The following is a 16,367-nucleotide window of genomic DNA, read 5'->3' as shown; positions in this document are numbered from 1 at the left end:
CACAGTATCTCCAAGGATGCCTGTATATCCCACTTCATTTCAACGACCCACTTACTGAGTTACATTCCATACTACATTATTAATGCCTCCAAGTCAGCGACTATATCTTACTTTTGTTTGTATGTCTAGTTGCTAGAATAGTTCTGAGTGCACAGTAGGTGATGAGGTTTATTTTGATGTTGAACAAATATGTACAACCTGCAAAGATATTTTTACTCAATGCATTATCCATTCAGATTTTGCCCTCATGAGTCAAAACTCTAGTTATAAATATAAATAAATGTATAAATGCATATATATGTGTGTGCATACAATCAGTTGGCCCTCCATATCTGTGGATTCCACATCCTCTGATTCAACAAACTGTGGATAAAAAGTATTTTTAAAAATCAATAAAAAATACAAGCTAATAAAAAATACAGTATAACATCTATTTACATAGCATTTACATTGTATTAGGTATTCTTATTAATCCAGAGATGATTCAAATTATGGGGGAAAATTTATGTAGATTATGTTCAAATACTATGCCATTTTATATACACACACACATATACACACACATACACATACATACAGATACACATACATATATTTATAACTACCTATATATTTATTTATGTTTATGACTACAGTGCATCATATTTACATAAAAAACTCTGGGCAGAATAATAATTATGGAAACAGAAATGGTAAGTATAATAAATAGGCCAAAACACAACAAAAGGCCCCAGGAATACAGAAGGAATCATCAATCCCCACATTTGACAAAGACGATCAAATATAAAGAGTCTCAAAGTACTACTTAGACTAGGTAACTTGCAACTTAAAATTCCACCACTGAAGATTGCTGCTTCCAGATAGAACATGACTACTCCAGATAGAACATGACTGTTCCAGATAGAACATGAATTATTTGTGAAATGTAAACACTCTTAGGAGACAGGCTCCATTAAGTCTCCAGATATCTTAATGCTAATTGGTTATGGAATCTCCTTCTGCTGTAATGCAGAATACTGGGAGTCGGGTTGAGTCTAGAGAAGACAACAGAAGCAAACTTCACCTCCTTCATCATTGTATCTAGAACTGTTTACCTCAGCACCCTGTGCTTGCTAGACGTTGGTATCCTGGGCTTGGTGGGTCACACCTATAATCCCAGCACTTTGAGAGGCTGAGTCAGGAAGATAACTTGAGGCCAGGAGTTTGAAACCAGCCTGGGCAACATAGTGAGACCCTGTCTCTACAAAACTTTTTTAAAAAGCAAAAAGTAAAAATAAAAATTGAGAACCAACAAAAGATTGCTACCTTGTTTCAGCTTTATTGAGGTCTAACAGAAGTACGCTAAATTGCATCTACTCAACATGCACCATGTGATGGGTTTTATTTTTAATTTAATTTTAAGTCCCAGGATACATGTGCAGGACATGCAGGTTTGTCACATAAGTAGACATGTGCCACGGTGGTTTGCTGCATCTATCAACTCATCACCTAGGTATTAAGCCCTACATACATTAGCTGTTTATCCTGATGTGATTCCTCCCCACAACCCCCGACAGGCCCCAGTGTGTGTTGTTACCCTCCCTGTGTCCATGAAATAAGCATACACCTGTGAAAGCATCACCACAATCAAGACATTTTACCCCTCAAAAAATTTCCTTGTGCCCCTTTATAATCCATCCTTCCCACCACCTTAGCCTGTGCAACTATTGATCTGATTCTTGTCACTCTAGATGAATTTGCACTTTCTCAAATTTTGTGTAAATGGAATCACAGAGTATGTGCTCTTTTTGGCAAAGCTTCTTTCACCCATCATAAGAATTTTGAGACATATCCATGTTGTTGTGTGTGGCCACAAACTTTTTACTTTACTAAAGCGATGATATCTTTTAAACCATTGTTTCTACTATCATAATCATTGTGTAAAAGAGAAGGCCTTTTAACCATCTAAAAAGAGAGGATGTGTTCTCCAAGTAAGAACAGTTGTTCTCCAGAATGAGATATTGGCAATGTCATCCTGACAAACAGGGGGAGTCCCTAGGTAAAATAGTATAAACCTCATCACCCAAGGCCAGTCCTTCTGGCCACGAAAGGGGAAGTGCTGCCCCTCACAAAGCCCTATATGCCTCATTCAGGGAGGGAGAAAAGCAGTCCCTCTTGAGACCTGTTTCCATGGTAACCAGTGAGCAATTGACAATGTGGCTGCAGTTGGGCCTCCTTGAAGGGGAAAAATCTTCAACAGGAACCAGGCCACTGAGAGATGGAAGAAAGGATAGCTCATACCCAAACCTCACGGAGAGGCTACAGGAATCACTGGACGGTTCCTTTATTGGGAAGGCCCCCAATGACTTTCCAATAAAATGGACAGAGAAGGGAAAAGATACTCTTCAGAATCAGATGAGTCCATGAACTGGTCACAGTCAGGGCAGTGGTGACATCACAGAAGGAGGATGGGCCTTAGACAGACATCACCCTTCAGAGTCCCTGCAACTTTGAACAAGTTCATGAATCTCACTAAGGCTCAGTTTCCTCTATAGAATTAAGCAATATCAGGGCCTCTGCATTGGACAACTCCAGAGGGCACCATTAGGGTTATGTTTTATGTTTGCCTAACCTTCATTGCAGTGGGTAGGTGCTTGCTTTCTACAATGGGTACAGTTCTGTGTGTGGCATTTTAGGCCTGTAAAGGATGAGAGTCTACAAAACCAGAGAAATACCGCAGGTGGGTGAGGGGCTAAGATCCAGATGCCCCCTGCCCCATTGATCCTCTCCAAGACAGGAGGCCCTAGATCCCCAGATCTGAGGCCCTTTGTAAGAGCAGGAGTATCTGCTGATGAATTTCATGCATTGCACTCCGTGACTCCCAAGATGGTCTATCAGATCTCCAGGTATTGGAGGTTCCACTCAGTGACAGCCTGGTGGTACAGCACACCCGGGTTCAAATCCCAGATCTGCCACTTAATAACTAGGTAATCTTGGACAGATTACTTAACCTTCTTAAACCTCATTTACCTTGTGATAATTTATTTTATAGAGTTGCTGAAGGAATCAATGTGAAAATGTACATAAAGTGTTTAGCAAATACAGTAGTGCTCAATAAATGTCAGCTTTATTGTAACTCTTCAGATTTTCCCTGGGCAAGGTAAAAGCTTTCTTGGAGGCTTTCTCTTAATCAGTCCTGCCGCAAACATCCCTTCTGCCGAAACAAGCTGTGATTAATTCACTGTAGACCTGACACTCCACTAAATGGGGCACAGTGCAAAGGTCTGTAATGAGGATCTTTTTAAAAGTAAAGCATATACATCAGTCTCAACACTGATAAACATCAGAATTACTTGGAGAGGAGGTTTACAAAAATGCAAATGACATTTTGGAAAGCCTAATTCCATAGGTTGGTTTAGAGCTGTGATATTGTGATTTATAATAAATATATATTTGCTCTTGGTCTCTATTCCTGGCACAGAGCTCCTGAAGTCTTTGGAATGTCCTAAGTGGTGAGTTTATGCTAAAGAGGTGACTTTTGGAAAACCTCTAAGGATGGGGGGCTGGTTGCCAGGGGAGCCAACCGTGTGATTAGAGGGTTGGAACTTTCACCACCCACCTCCCTGACCTCCAGGGAAGGGAAAGTGGCTGGAAGTAGACTTAATTTGCAATGGGCAATGATTTAATCAATTATGTCTATGTAATGAAGCCTCCACAAAAAAAAAAAATCTTAACAGAAGAGCTTCAGAGAGCTTCCAGGTTGCTGACCACATGGAGGTCATGCCCAGAGAGGGTGTGAAAGCTCCACACCCCTTTTCCATACCTTGCCCTACTTATCTCTTCCATCTGGCTGTTTCTAAGTTGCATCCTTTATATTAAAGCAATAATGTTGTAAATGAACTTTCTCTGAGTTCTGTGAGCCATTCTAGCAAATGGTCAAACCCAAGGAGGGAATGCTATGAACCTCTGATTTACAGCCATTGGTAAGAAGCACACATGACAACCTGGACTTTCCATCAACATTTGAAGTTGGAGCAGTCTTGTGGGATTGAGCCCTTAACCTGTGGGGTCTGCTGCTAACTCTGGTAAGTGTCAGAGTCGAATTGAATCATAGAAAACCCAGTTGGTATCCATAGCGAATTGGTGTGGACCCTACCCATTTGGTCACAGAGGTATTCTGTGTTGAGTGTGCATATAGACAGAAGAAAAGTTTGCTCTCCCCTATTCAAAGGCGGAGTTATTTATTTGTGCTGTTTTGTTTTTAAAGATTCCCTGGGTGATCCTAGTGTGTAGCCAAGATTGAATATTATTGACCTAGAGCTGGACTTGGCAAACTTTTCATTTAAAGGGCCAGTTAGTAAATATTTTAGGCTTTGCAGACCACCTACATATTATGCCACATATTCTTTGTTTGTTTAAAAATGTAAAAATAATTATTAGATTGCAAGCTGCACAAAAACAGGTCATACACAGATTTGGCCCACAGGTCACACTGCTTGTTGATCCCTGGTCTAGAGACCATAGCCCTGGAGGTTCCATGATCTAATATATTTTTTGGTTTCATCTAGAACCCTATGAACACATGGACCCAACACTCCTTTGGCCATGTTGATGATTCTCCACCATTTATTTGCCTGCCTCACTCTACACTTCTAGCAAGCCACTGCAAGGCTGCATTGCAGCTAAGAGGAAGCCCTCCTTGAAGGCTGCACAGCAAGGAGTGTTGGCAGAGTAGCTGGGTTTCCACTGGAAGAGCACGAGTCAGCACCATACTGGGCTCAAGCATGGATATGCACTGCTGCTGCCAGAGCATCATAATTGGCAAGCATTTATCGAGTACCCTTCATCTAATTTTCATCCTGTGGAAACTAGAAATTGCTACACTTGCACACAATAAACTTCTGGCAGTTAGCCTTCTGAACTGGGACACTACCATTTGGGAGGGAAAAGACCTTTCTGGTGGTTAAAGATGGGGCCTCCAGTTACTGCATTTGTTTTAATACAGTCTATTCCATAGAGCCATTGATGGAGACTCATTATATAACATTTCATGGAAAGCTTCTGACTTCTTTCTCAATGCACAGGTGGGATGTAAAGGGATATCCCCATCGTAAGGCACTTGCCTCAGGCTAGGAACTTAACTCTCCCACAGTTGACATGTGGCTCTTTAGATTTCATGCCATAAGTGTCCAGAGGTTTCTCAGGTCCTGCTCTGCGGAAGCAGAAGTCAAGGGAAGGAGCTGTTGCGTAGCTTTTTTTTTGGAGCTTGGGTGCTGAAGATCAGTTCCTCCAACTTTTTGGTTTTTTAATGTTTCACTCCATCTGCAAGTTTCACCCCATTTTTAGTGTACTGTCCTTTAGAGATGTGGAGTTTCAGATGGGAGCAACTCCACTTGAAGCCCATATTAAATATGGGAGACTCATTTTCTGCATCATAAGATGGGGACATTTTTATGATACCAGTACTCTTAGGAAGTGGACTGTTCAGAAAAATGATTTGGATTGAAGAGGGCGCACATGTAGGTGGAAGAGCTGGTTGTGAAACAAGGGGGAGAATTAACTGGTTTCTCCACTGAAGGAGGGAGGAAAAAAATAAAAGGAAAGAAGATGGGTATATCCAGCAAGATAGACGAATGTATGCTCTCCAAGCACTCACTCTCTCACCTATCCCAGTTCTTTCATATTACAAAATTCACAAAATGACTGCTTGTACATGAATTGTGGTGGAAAGAGTGAAGAAACTGAGATTCATGCCGACATTGACATAGAGTAGGACAGTTCTAAGGTAGCCTATGTGAATGAGCAATGGAGAAAGAGGGAAAAACATAAGGAGTTAACCCCAAAATATTGGCCATGGGTGGTGGCTCATGCCTGTAATCCCAGCACTTTGGGAGGCCGAGGCCGGTGAAACACTTGAGGCCAGGAGTTCAAAACCAGCCTGGCTAACATGGTAAACCCCCTGTCTCTACTAAAATACAAAGATTAGCTGGGCATGGGGATGGGTGCCTGTAATCCCAGCTACTAGGTAGGCTGGGGCAGGAGAATTGCTTGAACCCAAGAAGCGGAGGTTGCAGTGAGCCAAGATCGCACCGCTGCACTCCAGCCTGGATGACAGAGTGAGACTCCATCTCAAACAAACAAACAAACAAACAAAAAAACCTCTTCCAAATTATGGAGGGGACTCCAGATTTTCTCAAGATTGTGCACTTAGGTACTGTTTAAAGTTAACTAAATCCCAATCTGATGTTTATTCTCTTATTTTTAGCTATTGTTTAAAATTAACTAAATCCCGATCTGATGTTTATTCTCTTATTTTTATTTTTAATTTAATAAGTGCTTCATGTGACTTTTGAGTTATAGCTGACTGCCCTAGCTCACATTTTAGTGCCAGCATAAGTATCAAAGGGTAGATTTATTTCTCTTTTTTATAAAAGAAAATCAATAACCAGTTTGCAATGCCTTTGATAGAAATTCAATGACTAACATAAGGTTTTACTTTATCAAGAAGCTGGGATATTGTCAACAGCTATCCAAGTAACTGATTCAAAATCCAATTGTGAAAACATTCACTGGGCACTCTCTGCATGCAAAGCAGTGAGAAGGTGCTGAGAAGATTAAGAGAAATCAGATACAGTCTCCCTCCTTAGGAGAAATGGCACAAAATAGCATGGTCATGGAACCAGAGCAGTGATTCTGACATGCATTTCAGAGACAAACATGGTGGTGGCCATGTGACTTAATCAGCAGGATGGAACTAAAATAGGGCTGCCTAGGATTATACAAACTATGCTGTCGCTGCTGGAGATTCCCAAGCTACACAGCCTACCAATGTCATGGAAGGTGGGGGATAAGTGGAGGATGAATCCCTTCAGCGCACCATTCAAGGGTTTTCAGACTGAAATAAGCTAGTACTATGAGCAGAATGCCCAGGAAGGGTTTATGAAGGGTATACCATATGCCCAAGATCAAAATCACCTCTCGAGGAATCCCTCCCAAAGGACTCACAGTCGTCTTCCAAAAGGCTTTTAGAAAAAACTAAAGGATATGTTTTTCCAAGAGCCTGATGTCTTAGTGGTCTGGAAGACATCCTGGGAATTGTCTGGAAAGGAGGCATTGGACCTCTAGCTGTGATGAGATAGAGGAACAAGGAGTGGTGGGCTAAGTGTGCATGTAGTATGCAAAATGGAGAGAACAGTAAGTGTGATGAGAATAAGAAGGTGGTTGCCCAAAAGCAAATTTAATTCTGTCCTACTCCTACTGGAGAGAAGAACAAGGGATTTGGAGGAAACACAGCAATGCAGCACCCACAGGCACATAGTATATGCTCAATAAATATTTTTTTCAAATAATATACAAACATAGAAATAAGGTCTACAAACATCACTTGAGAAGCACAGGATGTGATTCACTCTTCAGAGCCAAATTTTATTTATGGTATCACTTTAAAAGGCAGCAGCAGTAGTGCCACTGAGACCATTTCCACTGGGAGAGAATTTCTGAAGACTCTGAAAACTTATAGGAAGAGGCAGGCAAGACCAGAGATAGTGATAAGTAAAGTGATTAACTGAGGAGCTGTGTGGGGGGAAAAGGATGTCTCAACTTAGCCAAGGTTCAGAGATAACAGAAGCTTTTCACCAAATGAAAGGCGACTGAGCAACCGACTGTCATTGATTTCAGGAATAACTTGCAGACAGAACAGGTAGACTCAGACAGCAATCTCAGGTGAAGACCTCGAGGGAATTCAGCTAGTTGAGGCAGCCCCAAAACCCCTTGGGAATCCAGCTCACTTCTGGGAAACCTGAACAAGAACGGATTCATAGATCTCAAAATTGTACAAAGAGAAATTTACTAATAAACACAGGAAAAAATAAAATTTCCTGGAAATATCAGCTACCAACAAATATATTTTCAGGTGTGCTTCAGGATTAAGGTTTATAAAAGTGTGTTAAGAAATGGAAATATTGCTCGTGTGGGTGGTGGTTGTGTTCCTGGGGAAAAGAAAAGAGAGAGAGAGAGAGAGAGAGAATTGCAACTCCAACTCTTCTTTTTATATATGAGAAAACTGAAACTCGGAATGATAAAGTGGCTCACTCAGTCTCCACACCTACTTGGTAGCAAGTCTTTGTTCATAGCTGCATATAATATATCACCACCTGACATATTATATATTCTTCTATTTGAATATTCTTTCCATTAAAATGGGACTTTATTTGCTCACAATCATATTCCCAGAAGCTAGAACAGTGCCTGGCACTAAGGAAATACTCAGTAAACGTGTGCTGAATGAGACGATTTAAATCTTTAGACTCATATTCCAGTGCCATTTAGATTACACCATCCTGTGAGTCTGTGTCCTTTGCATGGACATGGATGAAGCTGGAAACCATCATTCTCAGCAGACTAACACAAGAACAGGAAACTAAACACCACATATTCTGACTCATAAGTGGGAGTTGAACAATGAGGACACATGGACACAAGGAGGGGAATATCACAACATGGGGCCTGTGTGGGAGTTGGGGACTAGGAGAAGGATAGCATTAGGAGAAATACCTAATGTAGATGACAGATTGATGGGTGCAGCAAACCACCATGGCACGTGTATACCTATGTAACAAACCTGCATGTTCTGCACACGTATCCCAGAACTTGAAGTATATTAAAAAAAAAAGATTACACCATCCTGTTCTCTAAGTATAGGGGAACTGGCAGCACTCAAATCAACACATATTTACCAAGCACACATCACATGCCTGGCACTGTACTTGTGGGAAGAAGAGATGTATTAGTGAGGACTCTTTCAGAGCAAAATGCAAAAACTCAACTGAAACTAGCTTAAACCTAAAAAGGTGGAGGGGAAATTTGTTGGTTTATGTGACTGAAAAGTTCTAGAGTAATACTTTCAGAAACGGCTTGAACTAGAGCACAAACAGAGTTATCCAGGCTTGCTTTATTACTCACGGCTCTGCTTTTCTATGCATTGGCTTCAGTCTTGGTCATGATTTCTCCAGAAAATAACCCTGGTGCTTCAGGAAAGAAAATTCCTTTATCCTAACAATTCAAGCAAAACTCTAGGTAGGGCTCTTATTGGTCCAGCTTGGATCATGTACCCATTCACAAATGAGTTACACTGATGCAGTATTTTGCTTAACCAGAGTGGATCAAGTGTCCACCCATGGAACCAGAGATGAAGTCAGCCCCTTCTAAACTACATTGAACTGGACTAAGTGTGATCCTCTGAAAGAAAATTGCAATACCCCATCCAAAAGAGGAGATTTGCTGTAAAGGTTAAGAGCATACACATCCTCCTGCACCCTGCAAAGAGGATCTGGGGGTCAAAGCATTAAATGAGTCTCTAAGTCTCAGAAGGTTAAAACTTTGTTGGGGGAGAAACATAAATCAATAATAATATAAAATAGCACTTCATTAAGATCAAATATAAGCTCCTATTTATCATGGGCTTATTACACTGTATAAAACTATAGCAATAATTATAAAAGCTCAACATCCTTTTAATATACAATGTTGTGCTCTGTACATGGACACCTCTACACCACCTGTGATTGACATTTCTATATCTGATCCTTGTAAGCTATTAATATGGCACAGCCAGGTAGCCAACAGTTCAGGTTCGGTCTTACTGTTATCTTTTTAGAACAGTGTTCATGCAATTGAAGGCCATTTTATTGTTTTCTGCTTTTAAAAAATAAAAGAAAAAGAAAAAGATAGTAAATGAAATGATTATGTAACTATATAATAATAATTCTCTTAAATTTCATGAAGCTCAAGCATGGGCCTCACTAGGTGAGGGAAAATTAGCAAGCCTCCATCCTCAGTTGAATGTTCTTTGGACCACAGTGGACTAGGAGTTCAAATATAAAAGAAGACAATTAAAGAATAGATACTGGACTCTGGAAATGTAATTCTGTCAGCTTTCATAATAAGTCTGCCTATTGCATGTATTTCTCTCACATACCTTTGGGGACTCGGTTGTCTATGAATGTGGAGACCTGCCTATCTGTGCATCAGGGCATGAGAGCTGTCTAGATCTGTGGTGATTAAACTTTTGTTATTCACAATGTTTGCTCTATTTTCCTAACTCCTCTCCTATCACTTAGCATTCCCCCTTAATTCCCCTTTTTACTTAAGTACACTTATTTTTGAAGGAAGATCTGTGTCACAAACATAAATGGAACACTGGTATCTCTGCCATAAATAAAAAGTATCTGAAAAATAAAACAATCTTATTAAATTCCAGATAGATACTGCTGCCAAGCCTCTAAGCCCAAGGCCTGCTCTCTCTTTATTAAGAAAAAATGACTAGCAAGCATCAGAGTTAGTAAAGACATATTAGCACCAAACTTGAACTTTTTCCCTTGCCTTAAAGATAAGAATTGAAAGAGAATCGAAAGGCAGTGACTTCCTCACGGTAAGACGTTGTTTAATCCCTTGTTCAAGTGCTACCTACAGAGATCCCAGACCACCACCCATGATCCCAGGCTGGAGGAAGCAGCAGGCTAGAGGAATTCAGGGCCAATGAGCCAGGAAAGAGGTACTGGTGAAGACTTCCTGGAGGCAGTAACACTTGAGCTTGTCCTCACAGGGTTGGAATAGTTTTGACTCTCCTGTGGAAAATGCCACTTGGTAAGGATGCAGGCAGGAACGGGCACGCAGTTAGGTCTGCCTGAAGGACCAGTGGTGCCCAGTCTTGTCGGAGTGTCCTCAGGGCCAGGGTATTCATGCAGTGTAGTAGGCGGAGCAGGGAGCCTCTATTCCGTTGGCTCTTCAATCTTTTATTTTAATCAGTTGCTTCTCACTCCAGTTAACATTCCTCAGCACAGATCTTTGTCACTAATGGCATGGTTCTCACCTAGGACCCAATGTAGAGCTCACATCCCACCCTCCTTCCCCCATGACAAAGCACTGGCAAACCCTGCCAAAGAAGAAGCTTGGCTGCAAAGCAGTCTGGAACTGGACCGAGGATAGATTCACCAGGAGCTCACCGCCACAGGGAATGCTGCACTTTGACTGGACAGAATGCATCCTCCATGCCCACAGAGCATGTGCCCAGGATGAATCTCACTGTATCCCAGTTCCTCATGCTGGGCCCCAAACCTCTTTTTCATAGTAATAAAGAAAACACACTTTACAAAAAGGCAGCTCATCTATGAACATATTGGATAGGATAACACATCTTAGAGCTAAATGTGTCACTGTAAATGGACTCATTTTATATCTCCACATACTGTAGATGTTTAAAAAAAGGTACATGCACAGAAACTATGGGAACTGAACTGGAGTATGAGCCAATTACCCTAGACTTTGCTGTAATCTGACTTTTGTGTAGCACATTTTCTTCAACGTTTTTCTTAATGGGGGATGGGGAGTGGAGGCAAAGGAGACAAACTGACAGCAGAGCATTTTATTTAGACAAAAGAAATATATTCAGCCTATCTTAAATTATTCGTCATTATCATGATATTTTCTAATTTAAAAGTATTTTGCTTGATAATATATAATTGAATATTATATGTAATTAATCATATCATCATAGCTCTTTAAAGATTTATCTCTCAATATCTAATTAATTACTAGGTCTTTCTTCCATCTTCAAAATACATCTGGAATTTTTACTTATTCCTATCTCTATTGTCTTAAGCCTAGTCCAAGTCAAGTCAATGTCCTCTCTCATTAGAAAACTGTGGAAACCTCTTCCTTGGTCTCCTGCTTTGCATTCTTGTCCTTAAATAATCTATTCTTCAAATAGCAGTCAGAGGACTTTTCTAATCCTATCGTTCTCACTCTTAAATCTCTCAGAGTCTCCCCACTGATCTCAAGGTAGAGCCCAATTTCCTTCTAGAATCCTATAAGGCGCCTATCCAGCTTCATCTCTCACCACACACCCTTCCTTGCTCATACTCTGCTGATCTTGAGCTCTGGCCTGGAGACAAGCCTTCTTGTGTAGTGGTTAGAGATCCTGGCTCCCCACCTGATTAGCTATATGATGTTGGATGAGTTACTTAACCATTAGACTTGCCTCGTTGTCAAGGCAGGGGCAATAATGATCCTTACCTCCTAAGCTCATTTTAGAAATATATAGGTTAAAATAACTTCAACAGGTTTGCACGAGCCAGAGGCTGGAGGGCATTTTAAGATTTTGTTCTCTCTGGGAAAAAGGGACCTTTTTCCCCCATTTCCTTCATACCTTGGATAGATTCACCAGGAGCTCATCATCACAGTGAATGCTGCACTTTGACCAGACAGAATGCATCCTGAGTGCCCACAGAGAATGTGCCTGTGATGAGTCTCACTGTCAGAACACACCAGTGCAAACCCTACTTACCCATCAGGTCCTATCTGTTATGGGCTTCATTGTGTTCCCCCCAAAGTCTGTACACTGAAGCCCTAAACCCCAGTAGTTTAGAATGAAACTGTATTTGAAAACAAGGTCTTTAAAAGGTGATTAAGTTAAAATGAAGCCACTGGGATGGTTCCTTACTCAATCTTACTGCTGTTCATCCAAGAAGAGGAAATTTGGACTACAAAGAGATGCCCAGGGATGCACGCACGCACGCGCATGCACACATACACACACAGAGAGAAAAGCCCATGTGAGTACAGAGTGAGAAGACAGATATCTGCAAACCAAAGAAAGAGTCCTCAGGAAAAAAGAAAAAAAAAAAAACCTGCTGACAGCTTGATCTTGGACTTCTAGCCCCTACAAATGTGAGAAAATAAATTTCTAAATTTCTGTTGTTTAAGGCACCCAGACTGTCATATTTTGTTATGGCAACCCTAGCAAACTAACACAGAGTTTTAGATTTTGAACTTACCAAGCCTCCACAATTGTATGAGCCAATTCCTTTAAATATCTATTATCTAACTCTATCTATCTATCTATCTATCTATCTATCTATCTATCTATCTATCTAATCTTATTGGTTCTGTTTCTCTAGTGAACCCTGACAAATATACTGTCCTAAGAGTAATTTCCTTAGGAGGGTGCCCTTGCCTGAACATGAAAATGGATTCTGCCATCGTGGGTCCTTGGGATGTATGCATGTTTCCTTCCAGCACCTGCAGGAACAAATGGTTACATTTGCGATTATGTATTCACCATCCATCCACCCATCACACAGTGATGTCCTAGAGTAAATGGCCATGTCTGTTGTTTACTGCCACACCCCAAGGACCTATCATGTTAAATTAGTGTTGGATGAATAGACATGGAAGATCCTGTGAAGTCACAAGTTCATATTATCTGTTTGCTCTTATAACTCACAAGAAAATTAAAAGAACACGTCTTTTTGTAGAGCTGATTGATATTATTCACCAATACGATTAATGTATTCATCACCTGTCAATCTCTTATTTTAAACCAATATTTTACTGGGTTTATGTATTCAGTGCGAGAAAAACTCTACTCCAAATCCCTTATTACTATGGCTCCTTGTACCTTAAAGTCATACAGGTGCACTCAATATAAATGTGAGTGGGCGAGGGATGGAGCAGCTGTGATTGACAACAGTGACAATAGACTGTGGAGCAAGAAGCCAGGGAAGTTTGCTGACTGGATTCTATATTTAATATTTCCAAGCAAATGAATTCTGTCACTTCTGTGAGACTTAGCTATGCTTCAGGGCATGACATTTTAGCCATGGTTTTATTCTTCAGTTTTTTTGTATCTTGGATTGCACATTTCTGGCTCTTAAATAAAAATAATGCTACATTGTTTATTTGCAAAGTAATCACATGGGACAGGGGAAATGCACCAGAGGGGTAACCAATAGAGTGATCCAACTGGCACAAATTGTGTGCTTTTCTTAGATACCTTCCTTCTCATTATCTCTATACTAAATTCTCTAATGTCTGCTACAATGAGGGGATGATTTAGATATTTCTAAAGACTCCCTTCAACAATAGGAGCTTATGACTGAACAGTTGACTCACCTGGCAGGTACGAAGACCAGTGTCTTCCATGCTGTGTCTCTCAGGATTTGTTTTGGAAGTATTCTCTACTCCGTTCTCTCTGTCTCTCTTTCTCTCTCTCTCACACACACACACACAATTATTAAGGATTTATTATATTCCTGGTACTGTGATAGATGCTGGGGAAATATAAGGATAAACAAGAGTTGTCTGTCCTCCTGGAAATGAGAGGTAATGGGCACTGGCATTATTAGGTGATGAGTGTCTTGATAATAGAAGCCCTGGGTCCCCCTGAGTTTACATCACGAGCCCCTCACATAGCACTGTGTGGAGAGAAATCAGGGAAAGCTTCTTGGAGGGAGTGGAGCCTAAACTAACACTTCGAGGATGAGTGAGGTTCACCAGGTGAAGTTGTTGTAGTGTGTGTGTGTGAGTGTTGGCATGATGATCAGGTATAAAGGACACATTCCAGGCAAAAGATTCCAGCAACACTGAGCTCTTCCCTGCTCCCTGATGCTTACCATCTTGGTCACTTTAATCATTGGTTCCATCTGGAAACTCTGTCTGTCATCTCTGTTGATTCATAGTCCACCCATCCTTCAAGGCCTGGGCAAAATACTGTCCCTTCCAGGAAGCCTTCTCTGATTACTAGAACATCCAGAGCCAGCCTAGGTGGTGCTCCCATCACATCAGTGATGAGTCACAATAGGCAAGCCATGTAAAACAGGGCCCCACAGGATAAAAACATATATTCAATAAAATAACAATAATCAAAAAAGGTCTGAAAATAATTTCTATTATTAGTACATACTGTTAGGAAAATGAAGAAAACCATACAGACTTCACAAGAATTGTTTTTAATAAATTGTATATTCTATATTTCTCATATTTAATAACAAACAGTTTCTAACCAAAACATAACCCACTTAGCCCTTTTTTGCTCTCTGGTCACTTTTCTCCCCTTTGGTGAGTCATTCTCTCTTTTTTTCAGAATAATCATGGAGGGGTGCTAATATGCATGCATTTCCCCTCCACTTTTGCATGGGAATTTGTGCATCAAAATCTTACCTGGCTCACCAGGCCAGTGATTCATATTTAAGGCAGAGAGGTTCCCAGTTGGAACTTTTAAAACTTCTACCAAGGAAGTTCCCAAAGAACATAAAAAGATTCTCTCTAAGTGAAAAAAAAAAGTGCATTCTCTCTTCACCTCCCATTTTTTTTCATTATGTACTTAATCAATGCTTTAGCATTTGTTGAATATGAACTATGACAAAGTATAGGAAGAAGCCTTCCTACTCAAGTTCAGAGACCTTATGGTTTTGTGAAAATATAAAATTAAGTTTCAGAGGAGGTTACCTTAGGGAAGGCCTTCATTGAAGCTTTTTATTTTTTATTGTTTTATCTTTTTTTCTGAGACATGATCTCACTCCATCATCCAGGCTAAAGTGTAATAGCATGATCATGGCTCACTGCATCCACAACCTCCAGGGCTCAAGTGATCCTCCCATCTCAGCCTCCCAGGTAGCTGTGACTACAGGCACATGCCACCACACCTGACTGATTTGTTTTTTGTTTTTTTTTTTGTTTGTTTTAGAGATGATGTCCCACTACGTTACCCAGCCTGGTCTCAAACTCCTGGACTCGGTGCATCTTAATCTTAATCTTAAGAGTGTACTACAGAATTGCTTACAAAAAAAAAAAAAAAAGGAGTTAATGAGGCTGAAGTCTATATAAAGTTTAATCAGGTTTTCAGAAGGGCAAAGTCTTTTTTTTTTTTCAGCATTGGTCTGTGTCTTTGGGTACTGCCAGACATATTACAAATTCAGGCCACTGATCACAAGAAAGATCAGAAAAGGATTATTAATGCTTTAGAAAACAATTGTAAGACATTCCCACCTTGGTGAAACAGCCCAGCAAGAGCCTTGTGGTGGCAGGTCAACAGAGCATCTTTGTACACAAAGCAGAGCGTTTTTCTGATGCAGAATCTCAGAACTCCCCAGAAGAGGCCAAACATCAGGCCCATGAATAAAGCTGCTACATAAACACAGGAAAAGCTACTGACCCATAGACCCATAGTTTAAGAAGGAGCTAAAGGTATTTCCTTGAAAATTAAGCAAGCAATAAATCTTCTCATTCACAAGAATGACCCGTGTTCCCTCACCTTTGATATCAATGCAATGTTACTCATCCAGCAGCAAAAGAATTATCAAAACTTATGCTAGAAATATTATAAAGAGCTGGCCTGCCTGTTTCAAAATTCCCCCCAAGAGGAATCTACACAGCAATTCAGGATAAGCTATGAATGTTACCAGATTAATTAGAACACATCAGAAAAATTTCAAGTGGGGAAATATAAAAATTCTGATGGAAATTATTCCCAGGAATGCTCTTAATATAGAAAAGTTACCATATGAGGATTGAGACAGTGTGATAATTCATTAATGGCCTGAAAGTGTTCA

General features: G+C 40.4%; 1 long non-coding RNA gene across 2 annotated transcripts; it reads left to right on the top strand.

Annotated features, from left to right (window-relative positions):
- Window positions 1-2,484: 2,484 nt before the first annotated feature.
- Window positions 2,485-4,900, top strand: LOC116463779 (uncharacterized). Of its 2 annotated transcripts, XR_009212136.1 has the most exons (4): window positions 2,517-2,625; window positions 3,461-3,491; window positions 3,957-4,064; window positions 4,548-4,900. It is a non-coding gene; the product is annotated as an uncharacterized LOC116463779 (long non-coding RNA). The 2 variants fall into 2 exon arrangements; XR_009212137.1 differs by lacking the exon at window positions 3,461-3,491 and having other exon boundaries at window positions 2,485-2,625.
- Window positions 4,901-16,367: the final 11,467 nt, after the last annotated feature.

This window comes from Hylobates moloch, unplaced genomic scaffold, assembly GCF_009828535.3.
Source record: "Hylobates moloch isolate HMO894 unplaced genomic scaffold, HMol_V3 SCAFFOLD_62, whole genome shotgun sequence".
NCBI classification, from domain to species: Eukaryota; Metazoa; Chordata; class Mammalia; order Primates; family Hylobatidae; genus Hylobates; species Hylobates moloch.
The sequence above is the reverse complement of the archived record's forward strand: the minus strand, read 5'-3'. Positions and strand labels throughout refer to the sequence as shown.